At 44.8% G+C, this 21,747-nt stretch overlaps 6 non-coding genes across 6 annotated transcripts; all 6 read left to right on the top strand.

Moving 5' to 3' along the window:
* The first annotated feature begins 7,052 nt into the window (after positions 1-7,052).
* On the top strand, positions 7,053-7,109 carry MIR106A (microRNA mir-106a). The gene has a single exon (NR_049399.1). It is a non-coding gene; the product is annotated as a microRNA mir-106a (primary transcript).
* A 102-nt stretch (positions 7,110-7,211) lies between these two features.
* On the top strand, positions 7,212-7,288 carry MIR18B (microRNA mir-18b). The gene has a single exon (NR_049417.1). It is a non-coding gene; the product is annotated as a microRNA mir-18b (primary transcript).
* A 180-nt stretch (positions 7,289-7,468) lies between these two features.
* MIR20B (microRNA mir-20b) lies at positions 7,469-7,536 on the top strand. Its single transcript, NR_049416.1, has one exon. It is a non-coding gene; the product is annotated as a microRNA mir-20b (primary transcript).
* A 65-nt stretch (positions 7,537-7,601) lies between these two features.
* MIR19B-2 (microRNA mir-19b-2) lies at positions 7,602-7,665 on the top strand. Its single transcript, NR_049400.1, has one exon. It is a non-coding gene; the product is annotated as a microRNA mir-19b-2 (primary transcript).
* A 75-nt stretch (positions 7,666-7,740) lies between these two features.
* MIR92A-2 (microRNA mir-92a-2) lies at positions 7,741-7,801 on the top strand. The gene has a single exon (NR_049401.1). It is a non-coding gene; the product is annotated as a microRNA mir-92a-2 (primary transcript).
* Positions 7,802-7,903: 102 nt separating this feature from the next.
* MIR363 (microRNA mir-363) lies at positions 7,904-7,970 on the top strand. Its single transcript, NR_049402.1, has one exon. It is a non-coding gene; the product is annotated as a microRNA mir-363 (primary transcript).
* Positions 7,971-21,747: the final 13,777 nt, after the last annotated feature.

The raw sequence follows: 21,747 nt of genomic DNA, 5'->3' as shown, positions 1-21,747 counted from the left end.
CGACAATTTCAGACTGCACACTTACTAAGTGTAAAACGATTATATCATTGGATCGCCTTTAACACCGCGATTTGCTTGCTTTGGAAGCAAATGGTGTGGTGACACGTTTTTGGAGGTTGTGTTCCAGACCATGACTATTTTCATGTAGAAATGTAGAACGGAGCCAAGATGGACAAATTTAATCAGAAAAGTAATTGAAAAAAAGTGATGTGTGTAAAACGTTTTTGTTTTATAGCTTTTTCTTTGATTATAGTATTACAGTCTGCTAGCAATTTTATGGTTTGTAATACCAGAAGTTCCACTTCTAAGGTCACATAAACAGGAAAATCAAAGTGTTTCAAACAGAGTGTAAAAATACCTTTAACACTATTTAATCTTAATAGTGAATCACTTTAATGTCTACTGAGTCTATTCTCAAGGTAGGAGAATTAATTCGAGAAAAAATTTTCTACTGATGGATGGTAGGCTCTTTTTATATCTTTTCAACATTTGCATAAGTATTTTGTTTTAAAATATTTGACCTGTAAAACATACTTTGTTAGTGAGAGGAAACAGTTTTAGCATACTACTGAGAAGCAAAGATCCACAGAACAGTGTAATTTTAAAGCACTGCTTATTAACCAATGAGTTCCATGTTGTGTTAGTACCAACATACCTCATCTGATTTCTATAAATGTAATTTCATTCTATTGTAATTTAATTATTCTTGCCATTCAAAATAAGATTAACTCATTAATAAACCTAAGAAATGTTTGTAAATAATGAAACACTTATTCTCAAAAAAAAAAATCAAAGTTAGCCAAGACAAGTTTAGAGAGGTAAAGGTTACTAATGAATGAGATTTAATAAAACGTGTATTTTAAACTTAGTCACTTTTCAGAAAGTCCATCCATCTCTTGCTGCCATTTGATCTTCGATCAAGTGAGATTGGGATAAATATATTTTTACTTTTTGCATTTTTTCAACCAAATTGTATTAATTGTGCATGTCCAATTAGTGAAATTTTCTGCTTCTTACCAAGGGGTACATCTTTTGAAATTGATACTTAATTCACATTGACACTATTTAGTTGAAGATGTATTGTTTATGTTATTTACATGATTTATGTTGGTACATGCTATTGAAAGGAAATCACATTCAGAAGTTCGTCGTTCACTCTAACTTTTCCCCTGTTTTGCTGACATGTTTTCATAAACAAATGAAGGTCTGGTAAATAAAAAGATTCACATTTCTTTTTTTTTTACGTTTTTTAATCTTAATATTGTTGCCATTCAAAACAAGACATGCATTTTCAAAAATACGAAACATTTGTGTATACAGCAACATTTATTTTTGTTTTTCATAAAAGCAAAGTTAATGAAGACCAGTATGATCTGAATCTAATGAAATTACAGTCCCTGTCCTAGTATCCAATAGCAAAATAGCATTTGAAATATTTTCTCCCCGGACCTTTCCCCATTTTGTTCAGTGAGAGTTCTCATCTGCTGGCTTTGTTTTAGGCCTCATGGGCATAGTACACTCACACACTCACACAGACCTACACAAATGTTGCAGAACACATATTGCAGGAAGACACTGCATTCTTGATCCCAGGCAAAACTAGAGCATAAGAGGCCTTAGCTGCAAATGTAGTCCAAAAAAATTAAAGTAGTAAATACACATAGAACAAAAGCTCTATTCTAGTTGTGCAAGGAACATAATACTCTTAAATTACTTTCTGGTTTCCATGGGGACCTTTTTGTTCTAAGATACCAATCATTAGGTTTAACAGAGCCACTTAATATTATTTCTAAATCAAGTGAAACGATTTCTCAACTGGGTAAAATGTCAATTACTGGTAGTATTTTTAAAGGTGCTAAAATCCAAACTACTTGGGAACGCTGCTCTATGGGTACAATTAAATCTAGAGGTCAGTATAGAGGAGCCCCTCCTCCCCTCTTCAGGCAGATAAAAGCTCAAAGCATCTCTATTTTGGGGGGGGGACTACTTTACAGGATATCCGCTTTTAAAATTCATTCTAAACTCAAAATAGTGGCAAGAATTTTAAATTGCGATGAGAATTCTCAGGCTCACAAAAGATATGTTCTCCCTCCCTTGGGCCAGTTTTGGTACCTTTCTCAGACATTCTTATAGAACATCTGGGCTTCTGTGTAAGCATATGTTCTATATGATATATATAGATAAACACATACACACACACACAGGCCAATCTGTTTGGGCGTAAATGATGTGCCTGGGGCTAGGAGATGTGGCTCCTTTATTTTGCAGAATGCCTAAGTATTGTTTGTCTCACAATACTGGGAGCGGAGCAGGAGCCTGGTGGGAGCCTGGAGCCTTAAGCCCTGGGCTGTGGTCTGGGGGAGGGGATGGGGTTGCGGGGTCACAAGCTCTTAGCTTTTAGCCTCAGCATGACCACAAGTTTTAAAGCATGAAGGGATCACGTGCTTTTCTTTGAGCTGTTAGTTATTCTGACTTTTTGGGTGTGTGTGTGTGTGTGAAATGCTTTGTTCTTTAGCTTTTTTTGATTGTCTAGGTATTTTGGCTGATGATTACTGGTTTTTTTTTTTTCAAAAGAAAAAAAGACAAAAATAAATTACTTCGTGTGTCGAAGTGTCCTCATTTTTAAAATAACCAATATCTTGTACTTAATTTTACCTTGCGTTAGGCAGGTAGTGAGATGGAATAAATTATTTTCGCCAGTTGGGAACTTGATCCAGACATTCTATATGTTGCAAGCCTTTAAAAAAAGTTAAGAACAAGAAAATATCCTGGTAAAGCAATCTCAAAATACCTTATTCCGGGTATTGTTCTGGCTTTAAAGGGAAGGAGGGGTGGGGGGAGGAGGGGTAGGAGTTGGGGGGGCGAGTAGGAAGACTCTGGGAGGATGTCTTGTTTAATGAACTGTTTAAAACTTTTGGAAAATTTTAAGCTAGTGAAATCCCTCAATATGGTATTTCCATTTGAAAGCCTCTGCTTAAATATTTCACTTTTGGGGAGCTACTTCTGCTTGTTCCCTTTTAATGGGATGATTTCATCTTTTCCAACTCCCTTCTGTCTCTCAAACCAAGACGCACAGAGTAGGGACGCCAAATTAAGACTTTTGATGATAATGAGATTTATCTGGGAACATTTTCCCAAATCGGGGTAATGGGTCTTTTTGTTCTGATGGTGAAGAGGATGAGGATATGTTTACTCATTGACCGGGAGCTCTGCCTGCAGCTGCAGGACACAATTAATTATGCTAATAGTTTGTGAGGAGCGGATGTAACTCCCCCACCCCCCGTTTTCTCGGGGGGGGGGGGGGGGAGTTTGGCAAAAGGGGAAGGAGACGCCCTGGGGTCGGATCACATGATATTATCTTCGCGCCACTTTCGCAAAAACCCTTTTTTCCTCCAGGTTTTGCTCGAGCTCAAAGGTACTGTTCTTATCTTGCTTTAATAAAATGTTTCTTAAAGTCGGGCTTAAGCTCCCTTCCCTCCCCCTCTTCTGTCCACTGCCTAGTAGTTACCATTAAAGGTCGAAAGTCGCATTGCAGTCGGTGCCATCACACAGGAGGGGTCTGGTTGGATGGTAAACTTGGGGCTGCGTAGTTTCCAGAAAGTACCGGACGCCCCGGGGTGGGCGGCAAGGTCGGTCTGCGCGTTTTCTGTAAAGGGGAGAAAGCCCACCTGTAGCGGTGACTCCTGCTGGAGAACTGAGTGTGGCTTGCGTGGCATCCGCCGCGGAGTCCCCAGGGGCGCTGGCCGTTCAGGTTGCACCCCATCGTGGGCCAGGGGCGGGAGAGGCCAGGCTTTTGTGATCGGCTTGCCTGAGCTACTACTGTGCACCAGGTCGAGAGTCACATGGCGCCCTTGTCCTCTTCTGGGCTTTGGGGCTGCCACCACCTCCCGCGGTTTAAGTCGTGGAGAGGGAAGGGTCCGGCTTCGATTGGCACCCCCGTCCGTCCTTACCCCCGCGGGCCTTCCAGCACTCTCCACCCCGGGCCCCTCCGGCTCGCCGCAGCAACTTGCTCCCGCGCCACCCCCTCCCCGCCCCCCGAACTCCCTCCGGCGCCCGCGTCCGCTTGGGTAGTGGAGTAGGTACAGTCTGACGAGCGCATTTTGCCCGGTGTTCAGTCTGGTATGCACCATTCCATCTTTATTGTGCTTCTGAAACTGAGACATCGTCTTACTTTTCAGAGTGTACTTGGGCTTTGGCCTTTAAGCAGTCCGCCCTCAATTGGTTCTCATTAGCCGCAGAATGAGAAGAGAAAGCAAGATAATTGCACCGTATCTTCCTTGCATTTGTGCGTGTACTCGGTGGCAGCTACCGTTAGCGATGCCTGCCAAGAAGCCCTGATTTAGTGGCTGAGGCGGGGCGGGGGGGGGGGGGGGCGCCGGGCAAAGGCGAAATCCTCCGAACAGTAGCACAAGGTGCCAGAGGTTAAAACTTTCACATGTGCAGAGGGTGGAAATGCTGCGTCTGTGTTTCTTTCCTCTCTGGGCCTTCGGAACACTTTCAGTCTAGCGGCGGGGCGGCGCGCATGCGCGCGCCGGATGGGGGACACCCCGGTCCCACGGCTCCGTGGGCCTCGTCTGTCTCCGGTGGGGGGATGGGACGAGCGCCGGCGGAGCGGACGGGGTGGCGGCGAGCGCGCGGCCCTGGACTCCGCGCCGGCGGTACCGGCTCCCGCCCGGCCCGCGGCCCAGGCGCGCCTTTAAATAAAGCCTGCAGCTCGGGGCAGCGGGGAAGATGCCGGCTGCGCCCGGCCCGTGGGTAAGTGCGCCTCGGTGGGGTTTGCGCTGTGGCGGGGTGGGGGTTCCGTTTCCTAATTCCTGTGCGGCCGGGTGGGCGGGGGCGGGCTTTTTTCCCTGGGCTATTAAAGGCGGAGGGGCGGGCTTTTCCCAGGGATATAGCTTCGGACTGAGGGCCGAGGGCACCGAGCGCTCCTCAAGTGGTGGCCGCGGGGCCGATCGCCCGCGCCGTCGGGTCGGGGGCGCTCGGCTGACGCGTGCGCCCGCCGCCCCCAGGAGTCTCCGGGACGCGTCCCCTCGCTTCGCTTCCTCGCCGGGCTGGGCGGGCAGGCAGCGCTCGCCCCCGGCCGCCGGTCCCCGGAGCGCTCGGGCTGTGTGTCGCGCGGGCGCCGGGAGCGGGCTGGCCGGCGCGGGGTCGCCGCGCGCGTGCCACCTGCGAGGGCCGGGCGCTGGCAGAAGCGGGGACCTTCGTGGGGGCAGCCGGGAGCGGGGTGACTTGACTGCCGGGTGGGAGGGGACGGGGTTGGGGGGGGGACGGAGCGGGCGGGACTTGCGAGCTGATACGCAGAGTGCAGTTTGGGGGAGTAGCGGGGAGCGCGCGGAAAGCGGGGCCCCCTTTCTCCTCCATCGCTGACTTTTAGGCTCCGGGAGGATTGGGGGGGCACGGGCCGAGGGGGGTGCACGTGGAGGGGAGAAAAGGACTCCCCTCCCCCTTGGCTTCTCTCCCACCAACCCGGGAATGGAGGGGGAGGGAGGCGTGGGCTTGGCGCGTTTTTGGTGCTTTGAATGGAGAACTCCGTTTCCCATGATGCTTTGTTTCTTTCTCTTTAATCTCGGCGGCGGCGGCTGCAGCACGAGGACGGGAGCGCGTGGTGCGAGCAGCTGGAGCACACCCCGGGCGCGGGCGCCCCGGGCCTTCAACCCGGCACTAGGTGAGCGTGTGCGACACGCGGAAGGGGCCTGGGGGTCCGCAGAGGCGCGCGTGGACGGCGTGGGGGGCTTTGCCTTCTCTTTTGCATTCGAAGACCTTACAGTGGCCGCCCGGCGTGCGCGATGTGTACCAGATGACCGGCGAACTCCGGAGAGGTGGTAAGTGTGCCGGGCGCGCCCTCCGACCCTGCTGGGGCGCAGTTTTGCCGAGTGGAGTCGGCAAATACTCTGCGCTAAGAGTCCGGTTGGGAGTATGGTTTTTGTTGTTTTTTTGTTTTGTTTTGTTTTGTTTTAAGCAGAGACTAAATAACTTTGTGGGACTAGAAACTCGATTTAAAGAAGAAAAAGGGTACTCCTGGTTCTTTTTTTTTTTCCTCTATTAACTTGAATCTTCCTCCCCCATAGAAAATTTGAGTTTACATTTAAGTGTAATGATGATGAATCAGTCGAATTTTAATTTAAAGATGGGATTAGTGGCATATGGGGTACCATGACGGCAACCCGACATGTAAAACTCCCTCATTTGGTAAACCTACTACAGATTTTGGACTCTGATTTTTGCCTCTTTTGACAAAACTTAACCCATCGTGGAAGAGGTAGGGAAACCTTCTGAGCCCTTTTCAAATGGGGGCTCACTTCCTTCCTGCATGTTCTTAGGTAAAATAAGCACTTGGAAATGGGAGAAGGTTTTACTTATGGACGATAATGACATGAAGGAAAGGAGAGCTAATCTGCCTTCTTTGGGTTTAATGGAGAAAATGGGTCCATAAATGTTTAAACAGAACAAGAGCCCTTTGAAATAGATCAAAATGTGACATCTCTGGGCCATCTGTGCATTATTTGAAGGGCGCGGGAGGCTAAGTTTCTTAAACCAGCTCTAAAATTTTTCATTTTCTATTAATGGGGTGGGGGCGGGGACTATGCATTTAATCTAACAGTCACGTTTTGTATAGAGGCTCCACCTCAAGAAGCACGTACCCTGATTCGTGCATGCATCCTGCTCTGGACACGCCTCTTCTAAAATCAGGATGCAGATGATGAGCCTGCAGACGCACTGGGATGCAGATCTCAAGTTTTCTGAAGTCCCCAATCGGCTTATACTTCAGAATCCGGCTTTTGCACCCGCCAGTGTTATTTGCGTGCAATGCTGTGTAAATAATTCAGATGATGACTATTTCTCCGGCTTTGGCTGCAGCTCCAAAACCAAAGGCCAGCTTGTTTCAGGAATATTAACTAGTAGTTTACTTGTGCGGTGCCTAACAGCTTTTGTTTTTGTTGTCTGTGTCCGTGTGTGTTTTTTAACCAGGCGAATTCGAATGGATCTGGGAGGATGGAGAAGAGGGGCTCATGGAAGAGCCTCATGCTCCAAGAGTGGGCCTTGGCCGTGTAAAAGTGCTTACAGTGCAGGTAGCATTCTGCGATCTACTGCAATGCAAGCACTTCTTACATTACTGGGGCGATGGGATCGGACGCCAAGAACCAGATTCTGTGCGTCGCTGTGCTGCCGATGGCTGTGGCGCTCCTTCCTACCCTCCTCATCACGTGTGACCTGTGTTAAGGTGCATCTAGTGCAGTTAGTGAAGCCGCTTAGAACCTACTGCCCTAAATGCCCCTTCCGGCACAGGCTGCCTCGTGCTCATCATTAAACAGTTCTCCTCGAGGAATCTCTGGAATGGGACGAAGTCGAAGGTCTGTGTTTGGGTGGTTTCATCATTCGATGGGAGCAGGCGGGGGTGGGGGGGCAGGTTGCACGGCAGGGGGGCATCGCGGGCCGCGTGTACGGAAGAGAAGATGGGGTCTGAGGGGTACCAAAGTGCTCACAGTGCAGGTAGTCTGGGCTTTTCTCTACTGTAGTGTGGGCACTTCCGGTAACCCTCGGACAGCGAGTCTTAGCACGCCGGAGAGAATGTTGGTGAAATACCCTGCCGCTTCCGGTTAGTTTTGCAGGTTTGCATTTCAGCGTACTTGTGCATATAGGGCTGTGCAAATCCATGCAAAACTGACCGTGATCATGTGTGTGCCGTCGGTGGCTCTGACTCAAGGCGTGCCTCTTCAGCCTTCATGCCCATTCATCCGCGGGTGGGGATTTGTGGCATTACTTGTGTTCCATATAAAGTATTGCACTTGTCCCGGCCTGTGGAAGAAAGGAGGATTTTATCGTCTTCTTTTTCTTCTTTGAAACTGCAGAGGTTGCAAGTTTTGATACTTTGGTAATTGCAACATGACCTGTTTTGCTGTTGTCGGGTGGATCACGATGCAATTTTGATGAGTATAATAGGAGAAAAATTGCACGGTATCCATCTGTAAACCGCAGGACCTTCATTGACGACTGTCTGTCAGGGTGAAAGTAAGATGGTAAAATCCTTTCTCTAGTTCCTGCTGTTAATGAGTATTTTGGAATGTATCTAGATTTAAAAAAAACCTTATTAAGATTTTTGAATAAAATATTTGAAATTATGAAGTGTGTTTTGGCACTCTGGTAAATGATCTGATTGTTAATGAATGTAATTGGACCTCAAGTTTGCAAAATAAATGAAATTTTAAAATCTGAAAAATTGATTCTTTTTCTTTTTTAAGATTAACAATGCTAGAGAATTTTTAAAAAGATGTGGTGGTGGTGGCGGTGGCAGTGGCAGTGGCAGTGGCAGTGGTGGTCCTTAAAAGAAAGGTTAGGCATACTTGCTTATCAAGTTGCAACTACAAAAAGCAGCAAGACACCTAATTTTGGGAATTGACCAGGCTAACATATTTTGGACAACATGTGCCCATTTTAAGTACATGTGCTTATCCATATGAAGGGGTTCAAAGTTGTAAACGAGTGTGACACCCGTGCTTCCGGAACTGGGCATGCTTGGGATCCAATATGGGAGAAGAGTACTTGTCAAACACGCTTTGGGATTCTGATGAAAGCTTTGGGTGGAGCGGCCACTGGATGGAGAGATGCAGCCTTTACTTCAGAGGCTAGTATGTGTTGGACACCTGGATGTGGGCCTATTGTTAGGTTTGGGTTTCAGGGGGCTCTATAGGGTCGCCCACCTTGAGCAGAAATTATTACGCCCTGCTAGTTAGCTGTTTGAGACCTCACAAGGTAGACAAAGTGAGTATTGATTAATAACAAAGTGTTAAATGTAGTCAACCAGTTGCCACATAGATGAGGCCATTTGAATCCTCCAGTGGTTCTTAAACCCTAGCACTTGTTAAAACCTAGGTGGCCACTCCTTCAGAGGTTGGGGTGGGGCCTAGGGATTTGCATTACAAATGAGGCTGCTGCTGCTGGCCAGGAGACCATACTTGGAGAACCACTGCTTAAAAAGAATCTGAAGATGTCAGCTTCTAGGACAAATATAGTTAGCAAAGGAAGTTACCTATTTTTAATTTTACATTTAATCTTTAGCTTACCCCAGAAAGATGTTGGCAAACTCAAGAGGGTCTCTGTGTGTGTCATTCTTCTTTCCTGTTGACATGAAACTTTGGAATTTTCAGAGCCCTTTAATTTTCCCTTATGCCATGGGTTCAATTTAATCAGTAGAAGGGGCTCTTACTGAATTGTGCTTTACCCTTGAGCTAGTTGCCTAGGTCTTCCGTTTCCTCATTAGGGGAAACAGCAGAACACTGGTCTACCTCAAGGATGGGTGGGTTAAGTGCGTTCTCTGGAGGTAGTGGTTGGGGGGGATGGATTTTAATTCGCGATGAAGTGAAATCTTAATGAAAAGAGACTTTTGGTAGTAAAGTCTGTCTTCCAGTGTTAAGTATGTGTGTGTGATTTTTTAAAAGTGACTAATGCTTGAGGCAATTATACAAGCATAAAGAACTCTACAGATATTTCCTGTGCTGTCTAATGCTTACTACTTTGTTGGTGCCTAATCATAGTGAAGTTTGATGTGGCAGCAAAGCAAAGGTCTCCCTCCCCTCTAATAAAGTAGCTCAGTAAAAGAGGGGATTAAAGCTTATTTGTTATAATCCTTAACACCACCAAACCTCCGCTTTAATAATACAAGTTTATTGTCTCTAGTGGTTCACTGGTGCTTTACCAATGGTGGCTAGTATGCAGACAGTTATTGGAATTTCCACTTTTAATGGGCATGTGTGGAGGAGCCGTGTTCCTTAGGGGTAGGCCACTCTGCCTGTTAGAGTCCCCATTCATCCAACTGCAATCAGGGTTGAGCTGGATGATCCTAGGGCCTCCTCTGGCCTCAAAAATTCTGATCTGTCCTTGTTAAAGTTACAAGTCTCAAATGATCCTAAAAGTGCTTTGCACCTAATTCATTTGTTTAGAGATTTTGGGGAAAGGGGTATTTGAAATAATTAGTTATGGGCAAAATTAGTAATGTATACATAGAACACGTAAGGTTTACTCATTTCTAAAGAATTGCAGTAAGTTCAGTGGAAGTGTTACCAGGTATATGTTGTGTCTCAGCTGAATTTAGAGTGTAGTTTAATATCTTCTGGGTTTTCAAGGTCATCAGCGTGGGCATTAATTCTCCCTAGATGGAAGAGTCAGTGTGGCACAGGCTTAGCTCAAACATGTGTTGACTTGGAAGTTGCTCTTTTGACAGTCCCCACTTACTTCAGCTTGGAAATGAGGGACAAATAGCAAAATGGGTAAAGCTAAAATTTTACCCGAGAGAGTCCAGCTTTCTTCAGAAACTGCGGACACTGAAGCCCAGGAAGAAGTGACTTGCTAGAGGTTTTGATAAATAATCAGGGACCGATATGATGAGTGCCATGCTGGAAGTGTGAAGGCAGGGAGCAAGACACAGGACTCTGGTTGGGATGGGGAGTATGGCTGGGTCAGGAAGTGCTTCCCTAGGGAGGGAGGCTGTGGGGGCTCAAGGCAGGCAAGAAGGCCTTCAAAGGAGGGTCCTTATCAGGAGGAGAGGAGAGTTTATGCAAAAAGCAAAGGAAAGAAGAGGTCAGATCAAGGCTCCTCCAAAGAACTGCACTTGGTTCAAAATGTCTGCTGTGTGTGAGAGGATAGGGAGGTTAGGACCAGATCTTGGAGCTTCGTTCTGTATAGAAAGGGAAGTCACTTAAGAGTTCTAAGCCAGGAAATAACAAACGTTGGAGAGGATGTGGAGAAAGGGGAACCCTCTTGCACTGTTGGTGGGAATGTGAACTCGCACAGCCACTCTGGAAAAATGTGTGGAGGTTCCTCAAAGAGTTAAAAATAGATCTGCCCTATGACCCAGCAATTGCACTGCTGGGGATTTACCCCAAAGATACAGATGCAGTGAAACGCCGCGACACCTGCACCCCGATGTTTATAGCAGCAATGTCCACAGTAGCCAAACTGTGGAAGGAGCCTCGGTGTCCATCGAAAGATGAAAGGATAAAGAAGATGTGGTCTATGTATACAATGGAATATTACTCAGCCATTAGAAACGATGAATACCCACCATTGGCTTCGACGTGGATGGAATTGAAGGTATTATGCTGAGTGAAGTAAGTCAGTCGAAGGACAATCATATGGTTTCACTCATACAGGGAATATAAAAAACAGTGAAAGGGATTATAGGAGAGAGAAAATGAGTGGGAAAAATTAGAGAGGGTGACAGAACATGAGAGACTCCTAACTCTGGGAAACAAACAAGGGGTAGTGGAAGGGGAGGTGGACGGGGGGTTGGGGTGACTGGGTGACAGGCACTGGGGGGCACTTGATGGGATGAGCACTAGGTATTACGCTATATGTTGGCAAATCAAACTCCAATAAAAATAAACAAAAAATTTTGAATTTGAACACATAAAAATCTCACAACAAAAATCATCTTAAGGGGCACCTGGGTGGTGCAGTTAGTTGAGTGTCCAACCCTTGGTTTCAGTTCAGGTGGTGATCTCAGGGTTGTGAGATTAAGCCTGGTGTTGGGCTTCATGCTCTGCGTGGAGTCCGCTTAAGATTCTCTCTCCCTCTGCTTCTGCGCTTCCTGCTTGTGCTCTCTCTCTCTCTCAAATAAATAAATCCTTTTTTAAAACAAAAATTTATTCATGAAAGACACACAGAAAGAGGCAGAGACACAGAGAGAAAAGCAGGCCCCTCTCAGGGAGCCCAATACGGGACTCGATCCCTGGGCCTGGGATCACATGCTGAGCCGAAGGCAGACGCCTAACCACAGAGCCAGCCACCCAGGAGCCCCTCAAATACGCAAATAAAAAAAAATCTTAAAAGGCAAAAGACAAACTCAGAAATCATAGTGTTTAGTATATAGAAATAGTAAACTTCCTCCTCCCTCCCCCCTTCCAGGAATGTTTACTGAGCATCATGTGCCAGGTGCTCTCTTAGTGCTAGAGAATCAGTATGAACAAAACAAAGTCCCTGTCTTCATGGTTCTCATACTCTAGTGAAGGGAAACAGATAAAATATTTAGTATGTCAGATGGTAAATGCTATGCAGAAAAATAAAGCAAACCTGTTAGTTTGCTAGGGCTGCCATGACAAACTGGGTAGCTTAAAACAACAGAAATTTATCCTGTCATAGTTCTGGAAGCTAGAAGTCCAAAATCAAGGTATTGGCAGGCTCTTTGAAGGCCCTAGGGGCCAGCAGGCCTTGGCATTCCTTGGTTTATATATGCATCACTCGAATCTCTGTCCTCACAAGATACTCTTCCTGTATCTCTCTGTGTGTCTCTGTATAAGGACACCAGTCACTGGATTTGGGACCTAACCAAATCCAGTGTGATCCCATCTCAACTTGATTATGTCTGCAAAGATTCTATTTCCAAATAAAGTCACATTCACAGGTATGGGATTTAGGACTGGAACATACCTTTTGAAGCGACACAATTCAACCTGGTATAGCAAGATAAGGACTAGTTCTGGGATTGGCTGGCTGCTAGATCAAAATACAACAATCAGGGGGGTTCTCATTGATGAGGTGACAATTGAGTAGAGAGGAGGTGCCCATGATGGAATGGCAATTTCTGACTCTACAAAAAACTGCATCATCATAAGTGTTAACATTCACTGAGCACTTTGTGTTTCCGACACTGCCACAATAAATACTTTACCTGCATTATCTCATAATTTTCACAATCCTGTAAGACACAAATATTCTGTAAAATAAATCTATTATTATTTCCAGTTTAGAGATGAATAAACTGCAGTGCAGAAGGGTCAAGTAATTTGTCCAAGTTGGCACACATCTAGTAAGCCAAGAATCAAGTCCATATCCTTATGTCTCCGGAGTCTCAGCCAATAGAATAATGGATATAAAAGAAGGAAATCCCTGGGATGCCTGAGTGGCTCAGTCGGTTAAGCATCTGCCTTTGGCTCAGATCAGGCTCAGTGGTTGAGTGTCTGCTTTCGGCTCAGGGCGTGATCCCGGGGTCCTTGGATGGAGTCCTGCATAAGGCTCCCTGCTCAGCGGTGAGTCTGCTTCTCCCTTTCTCTGCTCATGCTCTCTCTCAAATAAATAAGATCTTTTTAAAAAAGAAGGAATTCCCAAGTGATAACTTTTCAAAAGTTCATTCTCAGTAGTAATCAATGTAAATTAAAAGAATGGTAAGATTTGTTTTTCACATATGCACTGTAGTTAAAAAGATTGGGGATAGGAGTATATACTATAAAATTCCACATATATGAAGTTCTAGAATAGGTTAAATTGATCTCTGGCAGAGAAAAATCAGAACAGTGGTTGCCTCTTGGGAGCATGGGGGTGTCCCAGTTGTGAAGGGGCATGGGAGACCTTTCTGGGGTGATGGAAGTATTCTGTGTCTGGACAGAGGTTTGGGTTCCATGGGGTATATGTAGTTGTCAAAAGTCACCAAAAGGTTACACTAAAGAGTCATGCATTTCACTGTATGTTCATTTTACCTGAAATAACAACAACAACAACAAACAGAAAAAACAAAAACAAAACAAAAAAACCCCCAAAACCCAAATGAAATGCTGAATTCTAGTTAATGATGATATGCATGGGAAAGCCTTGAGGGATGAATGCTTATTTTGAAACTTACTTTGAAATGCACACAAAATTAAGATTGTCTGATGGGTGAATGGGTATATGCTTAAGTCAGTAGAGCAAGCTGTTAACAGTAGAGCCTATGTGATGGGGATATGCATGTTCACTGGACAATTCTTTTAGGTTTTCTTTATGTTTGGGAATTTTTATAATGAAATATTGGGAGAAAAACATAATTGGAAGAAGGAAGACTCTAGATCATTATAATAGTGACTAGCGTGCCAGGCACTATGCTAGTGCTTCACGAGCAGTGTATATTTTAATACAATAACCTATGATGTAACGCGTTCTTTTAAAAAAATTATTTGTGAGAGGCACAGAGAGAGAGGCAGAGACACAGGCAGAGGGAGATGCAGGCTCCCCACAAGGAGCCTGATATGGGACTCGATCCCAGCACTCCGGGATCACACCCTGAGCCAAAAGCAGACACTCAACCACTGAGCCACCCAGGCGTCCCAGAAGTGGGATAATCTTGCCGGTAGTTCATCTAAATCATGGCTTCTCAGCCTTTTGGCTAAGCTCAAGTGTAGGGTAGTTCATCTAATTATAATGTAGTGGCACCTGGAGTAACAATTTCCAAGCCCACACACTTGATCCCTACTCCTTGCAGTCTTTCTGGAATGGCTCCCAAATTTCTGGTAAGCCCAGCTGAGATACAAAGGAAGAGTAGGTGGTGGTGGTAGGTAGAGGGTTGTGGGAAGTGAGGTGTTATGGTAGAGGTGATGGAGAGAGATGTGAACTCGTTTTTGTATATGAGGTTAAAGAGGTCTTTGGAAGATCGTGGGACAGATGAGGACAGCAGGTACTAGAACTGAGGACATAGATCTGATTCTGGGTAGCTGTTGAAGCCCCGGCAGTTGAGAAGACCAGAGAGCGCCCAGGACAGAACCTCATTTCAAGAGAAGATGAAGAGAGTGCTCAGCCTAGCCACGGGTAGAAGAAACAGCACAAGAACCTGGTGATCACAGAGCCCAACATTTGTTGAGAATACCAATTTCCTGTCATTTACACTTAAGAATATTTGTTCCTGTGTTGGTAGATGCCTGAATATTTCTATACTGAAACACCTTTATATAGCCTACCTTCTATAGGAAAATAAGAGAAAAATCTCCTCGTGAGTTACATTCACCATATCCAATGGTGAATATTTTTTTTTTGTTAAAGATTTTGTCTTTAGATGAACTCTACACCCAACCTGGTGTTTGTACTTAAAATCCCCAAATCAAGAGTCGCAGGTTCTATTACCAACTGAGCCAGCCAGGCAGCCCTCTGATGGTGAATATTTTTTTTAATTTTTTTTTATTTTATTTATGTTAGGCACACAGTGAGAGAGAGAGAGAGAGAGGCAGAGACACAGGCAGAGGGAGAAGCAGGCTCCATGCCCCGGGAGCCCGACCTGAGATTCCATCCCGGGTCTCCAGGATCGCGCCCTTTGCCAAAGGCAGGCGCTAAACAGCTGCGCCACCCAGGGATCCCTGATGGTGAATATTTTTAACAAGGCAAAGGAAAAGCAATTTCACTTTGGGAATCATAAAATCATTTCTGTTCATGGTGAAGTGGGGGCTCTTCTATATTATTCCAGGAATTCCTCTTGTTCTCCAAGGATTTTTCCAGCCCTAGAGTCCTTCGATTGTGTGCCAGAGCAAGTTGTTTTAGGAGAACCAAGTTGCCAAACTCCATCTGTTTTATAGTGACTCCTGTTCTTTTGTTGCTTTGAGTGATTTATGGAGTATTGTGCTTAAACACAGTATTATAGATGCTGGAAGTCTGGGATGGTTTCTCGACTGACTTGTCAGAAGCAGTTATAATTACTATCTATAATATTGGTTTTTAAAGGATATCAAATTTGATTTTAGTACAGCCATTTGACAAAGGCTTAAGCATCTCTAATTTGTTTAAATTGCTTTGGCCACCAAACCAGGGATATTACTAGATCTATTTCTAGAAGCTGCTCAGAAGCACTGACTGGGAAATGGGCTGTTCCAGCCATTGCTTCTAATTTATTTCAAGCATACCCCACGGTTTTCTGTATTGAAAATTTTGAAAAAAAAAAACAACATAGTTTAGCTTAATGCCCAAGTTTTTAATTTTGACAGAGCTCTTAAATTTTAGGATTAGGACTGACTGTACTGAATATAATTGGAAATGAGTATACTTGTTTTGGGGCAAAAACATATCTTCAATAACTTTTTTAAAAAAGATGTTATTTATTTATTCATGAGAGACATAGAGAGAGAGGCAGAGACATAGGCAGAGAGAGAAGCAGGCTCCATGCAGGGAGCCTGATGTGGGACTCAATTTCGGTACTCCAGGATCACGCCCTGGGCTCAAGGCAGATGCTCTACCACTGAGCCACCCAGGCGTCCCATATCTTCAATAACTTTTTTTAAAGATAAAAACTTCATGATGCCCCTAATTTTTTAGGTGCTGATTTATACCATGGTTGGTTCAGACTAAATACAAGCTAAGAGATTGGTAATCTTTAATATTAATAATTGGAAGCATATTTGAATAAATAGTGATTCTTGAACCTGAGAATCATCTTACCTCAGAAACCAAGAATATTGTATTTGTGTCATCAAGTTGACCAACTTGCCTTTTCTCCCTGGCCCAACAGTGTGATCCTCCCCACATTTCAGACTATACCTGAAACATGGCTTAAACTTTTACTTGTCGGTACATTATTAACAATAAGTACTTAAAGGTTTGACTACCTTAGTGGGGTGTGTGTCTCTGTGTGTGTGTGTGTGTGTGTGTGTGTGTGTGTCTTGTGATGGGATAACCAGTCAGTAGGGGTTTCAGTTCTGCTGAATTGATTTTTTAATCATCACCCCAGGCAACCACCGGTCTAAGCAAGAAAATAGTAGCAAAGGAATCCATAGCCTCGAATTCTAGTCTGAGCTTGCTAGCAACTTTGCTATGTGACCTTGGGCATGAAAATTAAACTCTGCTGGTCCCTTACTTGCAAGTGGAGTTAATCGCAGCACCCTTTCCATTCCACAGGATTGTTCCCCTGTTCCACTCCGAGGAGCAATCAAGGTGCCAGATTCTTGCACAGAACAAGGGTCCAGCGGTAGTTATCTTCCATCACTTACTGCTGAAGGTTAAATTAGTGATAGGGAAATCTAGCTGGAGCCAATTGGCAGAATTAGAGGACATTAATTTGCTATTTTGCCAGCTGATTATTTTAGAGGCAGGCTTATCCAGATTTCATGATGACAAGGCCCTACATTGAAGGCATCCTGGTTCAATCCCAAAGTGTAAGTATGTATAATTTTTGCTAATTTTATTTGTGTGTGTGTGGGGGGGACTTGATTTGCCCACTAAATTCCTGGATTATTAAACTGATTAAGTAGCTAAGTAACTGCCAAAGCAGATTGTGTGACCTTAAGTCATTTCCAGGAGAACACTGACTGCTCGAGCTAGAAGGGGAAAGGAATGCACATTTATGGAGTGCTTACTACATGCTAGAGGTTTTACACACATCATCTCTTTGGATCATCACAAGGATCTTGGCAGGTAGGGATTATGCCCACTGAGGCTCAGAACAGTTGCCTGTCATAATTTTTTAAACTACTGCAGTTTGGCTGAGGTCACAAATCTAGTAAAATAATAAATTGGCTTAAATGTCACTTTTTAAAAAGATTTTATTTATTTATTCATGAGAGACACACAGAGGCAGAGACATAGGCAGAGGGAGAGGCAGGCTTCCCGCGGGGAGCCTAATGGGGAACTCGATCCCAGGACCGATCACACCCTGAGCCAAAGGCACTCAACCTCTGAGCCACCCAGGCACCCTAAATGTCTCTTCTTTAGAGGAACCTTATTTGACCACTTTGTAGAAAGTAGACCTTCCCCTCCCCCATCCCCACATGCCATTTCTATCATAGTGCTTACTGTGTGACACTTATTTCAATTTATAGTTATTTGTTTGTTTGCTTGTCTCTTGCCTGTTTCCCCAACTAGAATGTAAGCTTCCTTCATAGGGGCAGGCACTACCCCATTATTGGCTTTGTTCACCACTTGTCTCCAGGACCCCACTCAGTGACTGGCACATTACAGACACTCTGTAAGCATTCATTTGGTGAATAAAAATATGAATGAATAAAAAAGCTTGTCTGACACCAAACTCCTTTTTTCTTTCCATTACATCACATTGACTTACGTGTTTATAGATGGAAAAGCTGGGGCTCAGAGATGTTAAACAACTTGCCCAGGAAGCCTGCTATACTTCAGACCCCAAAGGCTGAACACGATCCAAAGTCCTGTGATTATAGCAACTCACACTGGTCCCCAGTTGTTTGTATTTTAGTTTACTATGGAACCATCAAACAAGCAGCATAAAAGATCTGGAATCAAAGATATAAATGAGGGAGCAGATGCAGTCCCCAGTGACTGGCTAGCTTCTTGCAGAGGTCTGGTGGTCAAGGCAGTCCTCCGGTGGCAAGAAGCCTGCCAGGCAGGAAGAGCCCCGGAGCAGGGCTTACAACCTTCTGTAATATTCTGCTGGGAGTGGCCACATCCTTCCTACAATGGAGGAAAGTGGCAATTTACTTAACCTCTCTGTGACTCAGTCTCCTTACCTATACAATGCAAATAAGAAGTGTTTTATGGACATTAAATGCATTAATATCTATAAAGTACTAAGAAAGCGTCTGACACATAGTGACATATTAGGGCTTACTAAGTAAGATAAATACAAATGCAAATAAAGTACAGGGGCACCTGGGTGGTTCAGCCAGTTACACGTCTAACTCTTGATTTCAGCTCAGCTCATGATCTCAAGAGCTGAGATTGAGCCCCATGTTGGGCTTTGCACTGGGAATGGAGTCTGCTTAAGATTCTCTCTCTCTCTCTCTCTCTCTCTCTCTCTCTCTCTCTCTCCCTGCCTCTGTGCCTCCCCTCTCTAAAAATAAATAAAAAAATAATTAAAAATAAAGTACAAAGAGAGTTTCAGGTAGGGTGGCTTGACCTCTTTCTCTCTTTCTCTCTAAAGATTTTATTTATTTATTCATGAGAGACACAGAGAGAGAGGCAGAGACATAGGCAGAGGGAGAGGCAGGCAGGGAGACTGATGTGAAACTCAATCCCAGGACTCTGGGATCATGACATAAACTGAAGGCAGATGCTTAACCACAGAGCCACCCAGGTGCCCCCCTCCTTTTAAGTAGGCTGCATGCCCAACTCAGAGCTCAACAAGGGGCCTGAACCCATGACCCTGAGATCAATACCTGAGCTGAGATCAAGAGTTGGATGCTTGGGACGCATGGGTGGCTCAACGGCCTCTCTGCCTCTCTCTTTCTGTCTCTCATGAATAAATAAAATCTTTAAAAAAAAGAGTTGGATGCTTAACTGACTGAGCCACCTAGGCACCCTGACCCACCTTTTAAAAATTTATTTTTAAGTAATCTGTACACACAATGTGGGGCTCAAACTCACAACCCCAGGATCAAGCCAGCCAGGAATCTCTGGCTTGACCCATCTTAATGCCTTAATTTGGGGTCTTTGATTGTCAATTGGGATTTTTCCCTTAATGAGAATGCATCTCTGATTTTATCATTTTCCTCAGAGGTTTTTCCTCCTAAGTCCAAAATCAACTTTACAGAAACATACTTTATAGTCAGCTTTATTAAAACAAAGAGTTTCTTCGGGCTCACACCAGAAAGGTTCAAAGAGGCCCAGGGAGCCCAGGGGTTAAATTAGACCATCTTGAGAGAGAACAGAGGAAAGCTAGAATTATATGCTTCAACAGGTGTTTTATGATGGAAACTCATTAAACTACATGAACACGTGAAAATAATACCCTGCACTTGTATGATACTTTTCACTTTTTCCTTCAAAGTACTTTCACGTCTAGAATTTCATTTGTTCTCATAAGGGCTGTGTGTGGTAGGGAGAGCAGGTATTCTCATTTGACATAAAAAGAAACTGAACCCGGACAGGTTAAATTTATTCTACCAACATTTATTGAACCCTTACAATGTGTGAGGCATTTGTGGTACAAAAGTGGATAACATGTAGTACCTGCCTTTAATTAAACCAACTCTTGAAATAAAGTATATTAAATGCTATTGAGTGGCATATAGGATATAGAAGGGGCAGAGTGATTGTGTGTGCGCACCCACGTGTGTGTGTGTGTGTGAGGGCAAGGAAATCAGGGAAGACTGCATGGAGGTGAGCCTTGGGTTTGATTTTAAACAGTGGTGTGCTGGTAAATTCTTAACAATGGGCTCTCCAGGGAAGAAAAAGCCCTGGCTTGAGATACTTGCCGAATCTTGTGTTGTAAAATACTCCCACCACAGCCAGCTTCAAGCTACCCATACGAAGTGGTTGACTGTGGGAATTTGGAAGAGAGGCACAGCAGCACATCATTACAGAATATTTCCACCACCCAGATAGGATGGACATATATAGCATCCAAAACACGGATAATAGGAAAATGTGGTAAAATAATTAGGAAGTGATGAGTTTTGAGCACTTAGTATCTTTACTTTTAACATAGCTTACTTAATTTGAAGTTAATGTAATTTTTAATAATGGCTGTGTTTAGCAACTGGTTCACAAACTTCGAGTCTCACAGTCAGCTCGTGATCTGATGCCAGCACACTGCCAGCGAAGAATGAGTTGCCGGGTAAGTAATGGGGAAAAGACATTTCAGGTGGAGGGAGTCCCATGTGTCAAGACAGCAAGCGCATGAAACAGCACGGGGCATTTATGAGACTGCACGTGACTTGCTGAGTGTTCTTAGAAACAGATTTACTGGGATGCTAATGAATTTTAAGCTTCAGGGCTCCTCACTTGTGGGGACTCCTTCCCCCAGAGAGCCTCTTACTTAATTTTGTATTCTTTTGCTTAAAGAGGCCTCATCGAATGGTATAAACTGCAGATGCCAGAAATCTTTAAATCAATCCCTGAGTGCCTGACTGATAAAGGAACAGAGCAGGAGATGAGGCTGTTGAGGATATTGGAGAATCATTTATGTCACACAAAGAAATGGACTTTATCACACAGGCATTAAGGGAAGTGATCTGGTCCAATCAGTTCTTTGCTAGCATCATCTCTGGCTGTATGTGGACAATGAGTGGAGGGGCCAGAGTAAGTATGTGGAGGTCATTTAGAAGCCTCTGGTAAGCAGGGGTGCCTGGGAGCTCAGTTAAGTGTCTTTTTTTTTAAGATTTTATTTATTTATTCATGAGAGACACACACACACACAGAGAGAGGGGCAGAGACACAGGCAGAAGGAGAAGCAAGCTCCATGTAGGGAGCCCGACGTGGGACTCAATCCCGGGTCCCCAGGATCACACCCCAGGCTGTAGGCAGCACTAAACCACTGCCACCAGGGCTGCCCAGTGTCTGACTCTTGATTTCAGCTCAGGTTGTGATCTCAGGGTCCTGGCATTGAGCCCCACGTCCAGCTCCATGCGCAGCGGGGAGTCTGCTTGGGATTCTTTCTCCCTCTGCCCCTCCCTCCACTTGCTCTCTCTCTCTCTCTCCAAAATAAGTATATATAAAGATTTTATTTGAGAAAGCAGAGCACAGCTGGGGGAGGGGCAGAGGGAGAGGGAGAAGCAGGCTCCTGGCTGAGTAGGGACCCTGATGTGGGACTTGATCCCAGGATACTGGGATCATGACCTGAGCCAAAGGCAGATGCTTAACTGACTGAGCCATCCCAGGAGCCCACATCCTTTTTAAAAAAAAATATTTTATTTATTTATTAGAGAGAGAGAGAGAGAGACAAAGATACAGGCAGAGGGAGAAGCAAGCTCCATGCAGGGAGCCTGATGTGGGACTCAATCCTAGGACTCCAGGATCATGCCCTGGGCCAAAGGCAGGCACTAAACCACTGAGCCGCCCAGGGATTCCCCCCTCCCCTTTTTTTCTTTTTAAAGAAGGCTCTGGTAATAGTCCAGGTAGAGTCGTGGTGGTGGAGATGGAGGGAGGTGGATGGATTAAAAAGATATTTTTTTAGGTAAAATCATCAGGACTGGGATGCCTGGGTGGCTCAGCAGTTGAGCATCTGCCTTTGGCTCAGGGCATGATCCTGGAGTCCCGGGGTCAAGTCCCACATCAGGCTCCCTGTATGGAGCCTGCTTCTCCCTCTGCCTATGCCTCTGTCTCTCATGAATAAAT

The sequence above is a fragment of the Canis lupus genome, chromosome X (genome assembly GCF_011100685.1).
Source record: "Canis lupus familiaris isolate Mischka breed German Shepherd chromosome X, alternate assembly UU_Cfam_GSD_1.0, whole genome shotgun sequence".
Lineage (NCBI taxonomy): Eukaryota > Metazoa > Chordata > Mammalia > Carnivora > Canidae > Canis > Canis lupus.
This window is presented reverse-complemented; position numbering and strand designations above follow the sequence as displayed.